Genomic DNA, 13,767 nt, shown 5'->3' with positions numbered 1-13,767 from the left:
ACATTTGGTAAAACATGCGCAAGAGCTGTCACTAGAGTAGGGCAGCCGTATGGTCCTCACTGATGGCCTCTCCTTGCCTCTGCTGTGGACGAAACCTTCCCATGTGCCCTGGTCTGAGTCACCATCTGGCCACAGCCTGCTGCAGCCCTGGTTCGATGGTTTGGAGCACAGGCTCCTTCCTGTGAAACAATCGTGCATCCGTCACTGTTGAGAGGGACTTTTCACAGATACATGGGAAGGAAAGAGTGAGTGAAAGACTCATTGAAGAAGGTATTTTATGGTGTACTACAAGAAGTTTGATTTGTAAATATGTATTTGGACCTCACATACACTGTGGTACACTTTCTATATGTCATGCATTATCAGTGCAGAAAGCAAGCAATAATAAAAGCAAAACGTTCCATAAACACCGGAAAAACACTGTTTCTGTTGTTTTTAATGGAGCGAGAATGGGTAACCACTGATAACCACTGTTTTTTTAAGGAATTGAAATCACTGGAAATCACTGGAAAACACTGAAAAAACACCACCAGAATTTACCAAAAATAGAAACTGAAAACAGGAAAGCCTAATTATAATGCACTTAAGAGTATATGGTATAGCGTTATCATGGAACAGCTATGAGGACTTGGTTCCGCTAGCTGCAGACGGGCTCAGCTCATGCTAGAGCGCCATCTCACATAATTCCAAGCACTCTGCCTTCAGGATTGATAAGACCTGCCATAGGAGTGACTGATAGGAGTATATGTGTCCATTTTAGGGTTAGATATAGGTATACTATATCTACAGCAAAGGGTGATTACACCACCTTGCCCCAGCTGTCTTACCAGCCAGTTGTGTCTGTTTAGATGGCCAGCCAGGGGTGGCATATACATGCTTCAGCTCCTGGTAGGCCTTGGGTTCACCTATGCCCTGGGTACCTATGGTACACTGTACTGGGGCTGATGAGGTGTCCCAATACCAATTGGTAAATGCACCTAAAGTACATGGTTGTCAATTTAGAGAGAGAACAGCTAGGCTGTGGGTCTGATTAGCAGGCCCACAGCCAGGGAAAGTCGTAAACCAGTGAAGCAAAAAGCAAAAATCTGTGGTGACTATAGGATTGCAGACCCTACTCTCCTACAACCCCTCTGCAACAGTTCCTCCTTGATCTCTTCTCCTTCTCCTGTGTTAACATATCTCCCTTCACCTTATCTTTGCCAGGAAAAGCCAACTGTAACTTCTTCATTCCTCAACTATCTAATGGAAACAATACCCTTACTCTTCACTAACAGAGTGTTTGTCCACCTGCAATGCAAAGCATGAAACAAGTGACATTCAACAAAATGCACATGGGAATCTAAGCATTAATTTCAGAAATGAGAACATTCTAAATGTGCTGTGGTTTCAGGCCTACAGTTTAGGCTAAAATATTATATGCGCCATGAAACTCTCATTTGACTATTCCTTAAAATAATTAGCATGTTCAATAGAAACGTGCACTAAACTATATTAGTACGTCTATTTCAACTACGTTATTGGCCTAATAAACATTCAAAATACATTTAATATGTCAATGCATCACGTCACTAATGAACCCTATATGAGTGAGTTACATTGTTAACAGGTAATTAGTGCAATTCTATGAATCATTTAAGTTTCACATTGAATCGTGTTCATTTCACAAGAACATGTTACTTGATTCACATTTTCTCAAACATTTAGTCTTACTAATAGCACTGAATAATATGTGAGTGCTTACTACAGGCGGTAATATTGCACTCCTTTAACAGGTACTTCATTGTAGGAAATGAATTTACGTTCTATAAGTCCCCCCTCTGAAGACTTTAGGGCTCCACAATAATGATCCTATCTCATCAGATAAGCCTATCGGATGTTCATTTGGGTAATCTTAATCGGGAGGACCAATCTAAACAGATATGGTCGCAATTCTTCTTTGTCTAAGCTCTTCCATATGCTTCAGATTATTGTAGTAACTGTCTTGCAGCATCTCTATTTTCCTACCTTTTTCCTTATGAACTCTTTCCTTTTGCCTTGCTTTGTACCACTTCTAAGCTCGCACGTTTCTGATCAAAACAATGATACAGATGATAGCAATAAATATTTGTCTCACAATATAACCGAACAATCCACATCCTAGGTTTGCAAGCCATCTTCCAATTGCACCAAATCCTTGTCCCACTTTATCCCAAACAACTTTAGTAGCTAAAACTTTCAATTCCTGATGTAACTTTGTAATATTGCTAATGTACTTCTGTAACTCCTTACTCTTGTCCGGGATATAAGTACAACACTGTTGGAGCTTTAGCATTTGACAGACTACTTCTTTTGTGAGCAAAACATCTAAAGCATGTCGTTTCTGCATCACCATAGCCCTGTTTGGGGAAACAGTCGGAAAACCCCAGTCTAAACCACAAGTGTTCTGACTCCACAAGCGTAACCGTGCTTGCCTTAACCATGCATGTGCATGGTTAATGCAATGCGTGGTCTAGCTGCGGTTTGCATTGGACGGAAGCAGGGAGAGATCTGCTGTGAGGTAAGTAGGGCTGGGTGTGTGGGTTGGGGGTAAGTGTGTGAGATGGGGGTTAGTCAGGGTACTTTTTTGGGCTGGGGGATCAGGGGTTGTTTTGTGGGTCTGTCGTGGTGGACCTCAGCCAGGCCTACCAGTGCTAGGGGTTTGCCCTTCTCTGCACAAGTCCTCAGACCAATAGGAAAGAAGTTGGCACAGAATCTGCAATATAAAACAGAGCGCTTTATTAACCTCAAGAGGTGGAACTACATTCACACAACACCCTTTGGTAGTGTATGAAGTAGCACACTGAACAGAAGGAACATGCTCCTTTTGTACCCACACAGGGGCTCAAAAGAAGGCAGTACAAGTACAGAAGAGAAGATTTACATACATAAAAGGTCATACAGAAATGCACAGTCAACAAGTGGGAGGAGCTAACAGTTTGCTAATGCTAGTAAACACATCCTGATTGTTACATACTAAGGACAGGTGCATGGGAAGTCACAGTCTCCTCTGAGCATGTGCAGAGTAGCAGAGCCTAAATATAGTCTGTCTCTAAGCAGAATGCAAGAGCAAACAACAGCAAGGTCGGACAGAGCACATGGTGAGCACATGGCAGACAAGATGGCTGCCGAATCCAAGATGGCTTTAGCTAAATGCTAACCCAGATTGCTGCCAAATTACACAGGTCGGGGTTTGGTGGGCTGGGGTGAGTCGGGGTAGTTTTGTGGGGGTCTGGTTGGGGGTAGGTTTGTGGGTTGGGGATGGGTCTGGGGTAGTTTTGTGGGTTGGAGGTGAGTCGGGTTGCTTTGTGAGCTGGGGGGGTGGGGTTGTTTCGTGGGCTGGGGGGTGAGTCGGGGTAGTTATGTAGGCTGAGGGGGATAGAGTAGTTTTCTGTGCTGAGGGTGATCATGATAGTTTTCTGGGTTGGGGTGGGTAGAGGTAGTTTTTTGGACTGGGGGTTGGGTTGGGGTAGTTTTCTTTGCTGGGGTGGATGGGGGTAGTTTTCTGGGCTGGGGGTTCAGTGCTAGTCTTCAGGGCTGGGGTTTGGGACTATTTTTCAGGGCTGGGGCTAGTTATCGGGGCTGGGGTCATTGGGGTAGTTTTTAGGGCTGGCTGTTAGTGGTAGCTTTCAGGGTTGTGGAGTTCGATGTCATTTTTAGGGCTGGGGGAGTGTTGGGGTAGTGTTTTAAGTAGGGGTTAGGGTATTAGGCCCTAGAGCAGGGGGAGGGGAATGGATAGTTGGGATAGTTTTTAGGGCTTAGGGGCCGACGGGCAGTTTTTAGGACTGGGTCACTTTAAGGGACAGAGTTTTAGGCATCAGGGCAGGGGAAGGGCACACCACAAGGGTTGGGAGGGGTTAGGGGTATTTGCACCTCAGGGCAGGGGGGGCGGGCAATTTTCTATAAGCTACAAAGATCTAGCAGTATTGGTAGGAAGCTTATAAATTATGGTAGACAATTTACTAATCTTAATGTAATTCAAGACTACCCGTAAGCTTGGTATCATTTGTCCAAAAATATCTCCCACAACTTTTCCAGCACTCAACCCACATTTCTGTCTGTCCTCCACTTCTTCTCCAAAGTCTTTCAAATTCTGCATGTGGTATATATTGAGACGCCCCACTGGTAAGCAACAGGTACCATACTATTTGGTAGGAAGTCTCAAATATGCTTTCTTCCCACACACAAAGTAAACTCCTAGTATAATATGTGCAGTGTAGTCTAACAACATCTTCCAACGACTATGAACCAAGAATGTATGATCACACTTGCTCTTTCCCACAAACACAGAGCTATATCCACTCTCAGCTTGGTGAATACATAGTCTCCTTCCTAGCTGCCAATCCGAAGCTAGTGGTCCTGATCTCCCTGTGACACGATGACCTATTTCTTCCTATGTCCAATGGGGAGATGTGTATGGTTTATTTCCCCCACTAAGAATAACTCTTAAATCTATATTCTACCTGATCTATGAATTTCTTCTCAATGTTAGTTAATGTGCAAGTTAAATTATGTCTATAAGTGTAAGCAGTGTCTAGTGTAGCAGTGGGTACAAAATATAATTCCCTATAATTTCAACTGTCTTCTTTGTGTGATAATTTAATCCGATGTTTGTATACTGGTTTTTCAGAAAGTACTACATCATAGAAAAATAATACTCAATGATCTTTCTTGTTATTATCACCTTTGGACAAATCTACATGGAGATGCTGTTCTCCTTGAGCAGTTAAACCTCCCTCTGATCCTAAAGTACCCTTTCTTGAAACAACTAATGTAGGAGTAGGCATTTCAGCGACACTAGCCCTATATGTCACCCCCTCTGAGCATCTGTAAACTGGTTCTACAATTAGTATTACTATTACTATCACTACCACTGCAATGGTTATAAGTGTACCTATAATACATTTGCGTCTACACAGTTTGGATTTCTAGCTTCCATCCTAAATCATATTTGAGTAGAGAAATAGCAGCCACAGACTGGCTCTTCTGCGTAAGTCCCTGCTCATACGAAGCAGGAAAATGTAAAAGTCTCTTGAGCAGAGCTTACAGCAATTGTCTCTTTTTTTGCACAAGTTCATAAGACTTCTGTAAAATCTAGAAGAGCACACCTCACTCTCAGTGGAATCACAGGAACCGCAGAAGTATAAAAGAAGATGTTTATTTCCAGAAGTACAGGAGAGGGCCACAGCTGTGGTCCTAAGCACACTCTGTCACGCTCCACCCAGGGAGCTCAACATAGAATGTTCGTCTCTGTGACATTCTACAGCATGTCATGGAGGTAAAAGTCAATACAATAGCAGGGGAGGGGGTAAGTGACAAGAACAAGGTTCCCCTGTAGCGGAGGATACCACACATCCCCCTTCCTTACACATTAAAAGAACACAGTGCAAATGGGGAAAGAGAACAGATAACTAAATCTATTTGTCTACATAGTGTTCCAAATACTTTGGGTGGCAAACCTTCCTGCAACTTACCTTGTCTGTCTTGAACACCCCAGCTCTAGCGTCCTGCCCTCATTCTCTAAAGTGGTGTTGGTGTCCACAGTGAGAGCAGTGTACTTCACCACCCTCCCCAGGTTCCATATCTTCCCTTCTTAGGTCTTAACGACATTCTTGAACAACTTTACAATTTTGGTGGGCTCAGTAAACTTGGACCAATTAGCTCTGCCAGTAGGTGCTTTCATTTTGATCAGATCCCCCACCCGGAATCCCATGTCTTTGACAGCATGTAGTCTATCAAATATAGTTTTCCTATCAGTCATGGCTTTGCGTTCTAGTATCTCATCCTCGTCGCCAGTGTAAAATCAGGAAGAGCACATCTCACTCTCAGTGGAATCACAGGAACCGTAGAAGTATAAAAGAAGACGTTTATTTCCAGAAGTACCGGATAGGACCCCAGCCACAGCTGTTGTCCTAAGCACACTCTGTCACGCTCCACACAGGGAGCTCAACATAGAATGTTCATCTCTGTGACATTCTACAACATGTCACAGAGGTACAAACCAATACAATAGCAGTGGAGGGGGTGAGTGACAAGAACAAGGTTCCCCTGCAGCGGAGGATACCACAACTTCCTTAGCCCAACTTCATCTTATTCTAAATGTAACCCCTACATTTATTCTTCCTTCCCTCGGGCCTAGGTAATCTTCTAAACACTTTTGACAGAGTTCATAAAAGTTCATTCAACATCCCTAATACATTCTGGGACAAGTTTATTTACAATTAGTTGTAATAAATCAGCTCTCAATTCCACAACTTCTACCTGCGATGGTGATACACCCAAAGGAGGAAAAACAGCATAATTTAATATTTAATAACAGGGTTCGCAGGCCACTCAATCTTGGTGGGTAAGGAACTGTCAATAAAAGAAGAGCACGCAGCTCAGTCCCTAGAATCCTGAGCAGGACATAGATTATCAGCACTGATGTCCCGGAGCTCGCCCTCATCGGCATTGGCAGCCAAATTAGTCCACTTCGGAGATGAGTACCACTGACAAGGCACCTTAATCCTTTTAGACCTTCACTAGCTCAGCCTTTCACCTTCAGCTTCACTTTGCTCTCATTCAGAAGTTTCACTTATCAGTGCGAGCTCCCTTTCAGAGGTGATTCTTACATTTCTTCTCTGTTCTGTTTCTGACCAGGTCTCATTTAGGGTTGCTTTTGGTCTTGACTGCACTTGTCTTTTCACTTCACTAGTTCCCTCATTGGGGTCGGACTCTTGTTCATACACCACTGTTGTTTCTTCTTCAGATCAACGTCGGAGGCTTGTTCAGCTGGACCCCCCTCGGATTGCTCTATCGCTTGTTAAGCCTCCACCAGTCCCTCTACAGCTTGGCTCGTCCTCTCCTATGACTTTCCAGTCACTTCTAGCAATGCTTCTGGGGGGCTCAGAACTCTATGAGTGTGAGGCATGATCCCAGTTTGGTACTCCACCACATTTCACAGCAGTTGCAGTCACCAGTATGACTTGGTATGGTGCACACCAATGGGGGCAACTCTTCGTCACATGCCTTTTCATTGGTACGCAGTCTCCTGACGTTGGTGCATTCGCTGCTTCAACCGGAATAGATACAGAACAAACCAATCAGTTCATCCTTTACAGTAGTTGAGAACCAATTCATTTTTCTATCATCAGGAACACTGCATAGACTCATCAGCACCAGAAGCAATGCATTGGGTGATTTCAGAGATGTTGAAGCATACACCTTTGCCAATCTCGATTTCAGAGTGACATTTACCTGTTCAACAATTCCTGAGGCTTCCGGCTTGTAACTGCAATGTAGTCTCTGTTCCACCCGCAAAGCTGCACATAGCAATTTGAGGACCTCATTATTAAAATGAGTTCCTCTGTCTGACTCCAATGTAGTTGGACATTCTAACCTCGGAATGAGCTTCCTCAACAACAGTTTAGCTTCTGTAAGACTTTTACTCCTCCAAGTTGGATAGGCTTCAATCCAACAGGACAAAATGCACACCATGACCAAAATGTACCTCAACACATTGCACATGGGCATCTCAACAGAATCCAACTACATTCTACTGAAGGGTCCTCCTGATTCATTTTATTTATTTATTTTATTTTTTAAATTTCTAGAGCGCTCTGTTACCCGGAGGTGTCCTGGCGCTAATAGATTAAGGGTGCAGGCGATCATGCATGTCTGCTTCAACAGCCTCACCATCGCATCTCTTCCCTCATGCACTGACCCATGAATTTGCCTAGCCATAGGGTACAACAAGCAGTTGGGTAGAACTGCTCTTTGATTAGTCAACACCTAGATATCATTCTCTCTCTACACCCAACCTGCTGTGATCCAGTCTGACTGTTCCTCCTCAGAAACCTCCTCCTGCAGACGCCTTACTTCATCCCAAGTATCGGCAGCAGCCAACATCATATGGAAAGTGGTCACCTCTGTGTCCTCATTTCTGTACTCTCCATTGAAATTACATGCATTCAAAACATGGCTCTTCAATAGACCTCCTCCTTGATGGACAGGACCCTGTGCCCTCCCGTCCCCCCAGCACCTTGAGACCGATACGAGTGAGTAGTCGCGCTCAACAAACCCTTAATTGAATGATACCAGATGTAGCAACTTATCGGAGACATCTGGGGAACGCTGATGGTACAGGATCTAATGTAGCAGAGAACTAGGCCACTGATATACGGGCACTTCCATGTATCTGTGTGAGTATGGAGAGCGCGCAACCTTCTTGTCATTACAGAATAGCAAAAATGCTTTTTTGCAATAAGACATTCCTAAAACAGGAGCACAACACAGACTCTCTCTCAGCTCCAGGAAGGCAAGCAAGCAATCGTTATCCTATGGCACCGGATCTCACACATCTTTGTGTGTCAACTTCTGCAAAGGCTTAGCCATCAGGGCGAAGTTGGGAATCCACTGTCGACAGTATCCCCAAAACACCTTGACCTCTTTCTGAGTGTGTGGCGGATTCCTCTGCATGATCGCCTGCACCCTGTCCTGTGACACCTTCTTCTTGCCTTTCTTAATTAGATGTCCCAAATACTGTACCGCATTCATGCAATATTGGAGCTTGCCTGGGAACACTTTATTTCCATTTTGAGCCAGATGATTTAACAAAGCAGTGGTATCATCTCTGCAAGCTTCCCTCATATTCAATGAGACCAAAAGATTGTCAATGTACTGAACCAGGACTGAGTTACGAGGTAAGACCAATGACTCTAGATTCTTTGATAAAAACCGATTGAAGATAGATGGGCTCTCAGTATACCCTTGTGGGATACAACACCATGTTAATTCATGATTTCCCAGAAGGAAAGCAAATAAAACAAGCATTTGCTATGCAATCGGTCTCTCCTTTGGGACCTTCTATGTATTTAGCTATGCAGCACATTAGCCTTGGTGCTGAAATATCTTTAACATGGAGGGAAAGTAAGCATCAAACTGCGTGACATGCCAGGTATGGGAACATATGGAGAGAAATATTGCCTTTCAGTGGGAAATGGTATAGTCCAAAGCTCTGTTTTTAATATAAAAGCAGGGCCTTTGGTGGTCATATCACTAAAAATAAAAGATTTAAATGTTAAATATTATGGTCTACGGGTGCTCATGGAAGACAATTTCTATGGACTGAAATCTAGAGAATGCTAAAGTGATTCTGGTATTTTACTGACCCCTGCTGGTCGTTTTCTATCAAAACAGTTAAATAGAGGTAGTTGAACAAAAAAAAAAGTCCCTAAGCGGAAGCAGACAAGTCCTAGGGCTGATCTCCAGAGCCCACAAAGTACATACACATACACCATAACCCTGAAACATGGAGTGCGGGCCTGCAATGGACGCATACATTCTGATATCCCTCCTAAATGTACTTACAACAGAGTAGGTAGGGAGTCGAGATTAGACTACATCTTGGTCCCACTTTCCTTCTGGTCACACATTAGCGACTTCCGGGTCATACCTAGGGAGGACAGCGACCACAACGCACTGGAATTGGAATATGCCCTTCCTGGCCTAGACGACAGAGGGGTGGTGGCAGGGCCCCCCGCCCAAGCGCTAGTCCTGATGAATAATAGACGGAGAGTTAGGTGGGAGAAGCTTGCCTCAAACCCAGTGAAGGTCTCAGGGCTTTATGCCCGGGTTATTCCCACACTTGAAAAGGTTTGTGCAATAACGGAGCAACCCAGCACGCAGGGCACTAACGAACAGCTGTGGTTGATGCACGAGGACCTGATTAAGTCTGTGGCCGAAGTTCTCTTCTCGACAGGAAAGAGTGGTAGTGGTCGTTACACCCAACCCACTTGGTATAATGTTGCATGCCGCAAGGCTAAATCAGACCTGCTGACTTCAATTAAGGAAGGCAGAGACAGATCTGTGATTAGGGCCAGGAGAAGGGCCTACAAGTCCCTGATTTCCCATGCTAAGAGCGAATGGGAACAGGAGAAATGGGAAAATCTCACCATTTTACTATCATGTAGGGATTCACGTAAATTCTGGCGTATTGTTAATACGGGGTCTGAGGAGTTAGCCTCGGCAATTGAACCCAACATCTCAGCCAAGGCCTGGCAAGATCACTTCTAGTCCCTTTACGGGGTTGACGATGGCGCCCTAAATAATCCCTTACCGACCACCGACATTGTGCCAGAGGGGGACCCCTTCACTGAAAAGGAGGTACGAGTAGCCATCGCAGGGTTGACATCAGGTAAGGCGCCGGGTTTGGATGGTCTACCGGGAGACCTATTCAAACAGGAGCCCGATGTATGGACGCCCTACCTGACGACGATATTCAACGCTGTTCTGAGAGGTATGGAGGTGCCTGGTACTTGGCTGGGCACAGAGATCGTCCCTATATATAAGAAGGGGTCGCCTCTTCTCCCACCCAACTACAGGCCTATCAGCCTCATTGATGTAAGTCAGAAAATCTTTAATAGGTTGATACTCGATCGCCTCCAAAATTGGATTGAGGAACTTGCTATCTTGAGTCCCTACCAGGCTGGGTTCAGAAGGGGAGTCTCAACCACGGATCAGATCTTCCGTCTGAATCTCTTGTTCTGGAAGACTGCGGCAATCGAGAGCGGCAGCTTGTACACGGTATTCGTGGACTTGCGAGCAGCCTTCGACTTAGTGCCAACAGATAGATTATGGTTTGTCCTGGCAGAGTTAGGGATCCCGGCCTGATATTCTGTCAATCTTGATAAGATTACACCAGGGGAATTTCGCTCGGGTCAGGTGTGGCAGAAGCGGGGCTCTCTCGGGAAGCTTCCCCGTTGACAGAGGGGTAAGACAGGGCTGCGTGCTAGCACCGACCCTGTTCTGCCTCTTTGTCAACGGGGTGATCGACCACTTGAATAGGTTGGCTGATATCGACGTTCCGAAGCTCAACGGCAGCAGGGTGCCCGCTATTATGTTTGCGGACGACACCCTGCTGCTATCCAAGTCTCCCATGGGTATACAACGGGTTTTGGACGGGTTTTCGACTTTTTGTGTGGAGCTTGGGTTAGAGATCAATGCCCTGAAAACAAAATACATGATCTTTAAACCTCCCTCCTCAACTCGCCCAAATCCAACCATAGGGCCGTTGAGACTAGAGAGGGTCCTCACCTTCGAATACCTGGGGCTAACCATCAACCAGAACATGACATGGGACTCGCATCGCACCAAGGCCAACATGAAACTGGTTCAGCTAACGGGTGGCATTTGCAGGATGGCAAGTAGGTTGACCTACAAGCCTTTTGGTCCCCTCCTTCATATCTATAAAATGCAGGCAAGAGGGGCAGTGGGCTATGGCGGAGAATTGTGGGGTCATACAACCGCCCAGAAACTGCAGACTAGTGAGAACAACTTTATAAGGCAGCTGGCAGCTCTACCACCTAGCACCCCCCTCCTCCCGCTGAGATTAGATCTGGGTCTCAGACCTATTACTGAAGAGCTGGGGCTAAAACCTATAACTTTTTGGCGCAGAATCTGGAGCACCCCAGAATTAACGAACTATAGAGCTGAGCTCGAAGAGATCCTACGCTTACCAAATGCCACTCTAATCCCATGGCTGAGATACATTAAACAAACATGCGAGACACTAGGAAGACCAGAACTATGGCTTGATCCGGAAATGCTTGTTGTAGGACCCCACGCAAACTCCTTTCGAGAGACTTTTACGAACAAAAGTTACTTGTCTCAACTGAGAGCACACGCGAGGGGTCTCTAACAAATCTGTTTATCAAGTCCAAAGACTCATACCTGCTAGAGCTTGTCCTTGATGGTATCAGTCCCGTCCTGACTAGAAAACTATTCATGCAGTGGCGATATGGCACCCTTCCTCTTAGGGCATTCACGGATCGTTGGGCTAAGTCCCAACCCTCCACACAGTGCCCAGGTTGCCTATACCCACAAGAAAATGACCTGCGCATTATATTTTTTTGTAAAGCTTATCAAAGACCTAGGAAATACTGGCTTGTCTCCCTCCTAAAAAACCTTGGTTTTAGGCACTACCTCCCAGCATACAGAATATTAAAGACAGAATTATCCCCCCCAATTGTGTTTGCAGTGGCAACATTTCTAACAGCAATGTGGTACACTCGTAACCGCTGCATTAAGTTAGACACTGATAAATGCATTGATTGATGATTCCCAAATGTAATGCATTTCAACTGATTTTAAACACGTTTTTTGCATTGTTCTTAACCCTCGTTTACTGTATTGTTTTTCAACCCTCCTTTACCTGACATCATTTTCAATTTATTTTAAATTGTTGTAATCTTTTATGATCCAAACAGATCGAAATAAAGATTGTAAACGACATACACATGTAGGTATATACAAGAGGTCTTAAATGCTCAACCCCAAAAAAGCAGGGTACAAAATTGAAACCGATGGTCATTTATTTTTTCTATGAACACTGAATGCAATACTTATCAGCTTCTATGACATGTACGGCTGAAACCAGTCTACAGGACTCACATCAGAAAACACCAACGTAAGTTTAAAGACAACAGATTCAAGGAGAGGCTGGTACTAATGGTCTATTCTCCAAGTACAGCAATTTATAGCACACCAATTCACATCTCACAAAGAGAAGAACAGATCAGAGAGCATTCCTTCATGAGAATATGCTCCCAACTTGTGTCCAGTTGGTGGAGCTGCTGTAAAAGCTCACCGTTCAGCACTTCTTTCACCACTCTGAAATGGATGACAGGAAATTAAAGACTCTGGTTAACGGATAATTGGCACCATTCATTATCCATAGGAGAACTCAACATTTCAGGCAATCACTAAGCTTTAGAGTGTGAAATAACCAACAAAAATGTCTAGCCAGCTGCTGCACAATATCATCTCTGATGGATCCAATCCACCTTCCCCTCCCTCATTATGTGAGAAAAGCATAAGAGCATCTCAACTTGATAAGGTAGTCCATCCATTTGCAAAGCTCTTCTAGGGTCTCCACGTAGAGGTCAATTCAACTGCAATAGTTGGTCCACTTCTCACACTGTCATTGCAGACCCTTAAGTAAAGGAGTCCATAAAAATATCCTGTATTGAAGGCAAATAACAGATTCATGACTTCACTATGATCCTAAAGATCATATTTCTGGGCAAACCCAAGGCTTCTAAAATCAAACCATTAATCTAAAAACCAAATGACTGAATCTAATGGGATGGAACTAGGATTAGCATTTTGAAGTTCAAGAGACAGCACAAGACCTGTAGGTGATCTACTGGCAGAATCGTGTTGTATTCCCATTGTTCCTTCGTTTTCGGCCACCAAACCATTGTCCAGGCATAGAATAATTTTCATGTCCTGTGACCTAAGTATAGCAGCTATGAATGAAAGACTGCTGAGTCACTAAGCTCCTTGTCAGGAGAACTAGAGCAAATCATGTTACACACTCCACATAGAAACAGACGAATAAGCAAACCCCACCTAGATTGATGTGGCTGTTTATGTCCATCCGAGTTAACCTATCCTTATGATACACAGACCATCATTCAGAACTAGCTGGAGTTATAAGACACAAAAGCTGCCCATAGGAAATTCTGCTGCAGCATGGTAACTAACCCTGGGCATAGTTCGCGTAGTCGCGCTACGTGAAGATGTTATTGCACTACAAGAGCTACACGTAGCTTCGCGAGCGTGCGTAGTGGCTTGTCGCGCCCGTTCGCAATGCGTTTTTCTTCTTAGGGAGCGCGTTGTGTGTGTTCAGGGCGCTGTTTGCGTGCTCGGGGAATAGTATCTCGCGAACTTACCCATGCGGTCACATATGGGCATGGCCATCTTGTTTTTGAA

This window comes from Lissotriton helveticus, chromosome 6 (assembly GCF_964261635.1).
Source record: "Lissotriton helveticus chromosome 6, aLisHel1.1, whole genome shotgun sequence".
NCBI classification, from domain to species: domain Eukaryota; kingdom Metazoa; phylum Chordata; class Amphibia; order Caudata; family Salamandridae; genus Lissotriton; species Lissotriton helveticus.
Note: the sequence above shows the minus strand (reverse complement) of the source record.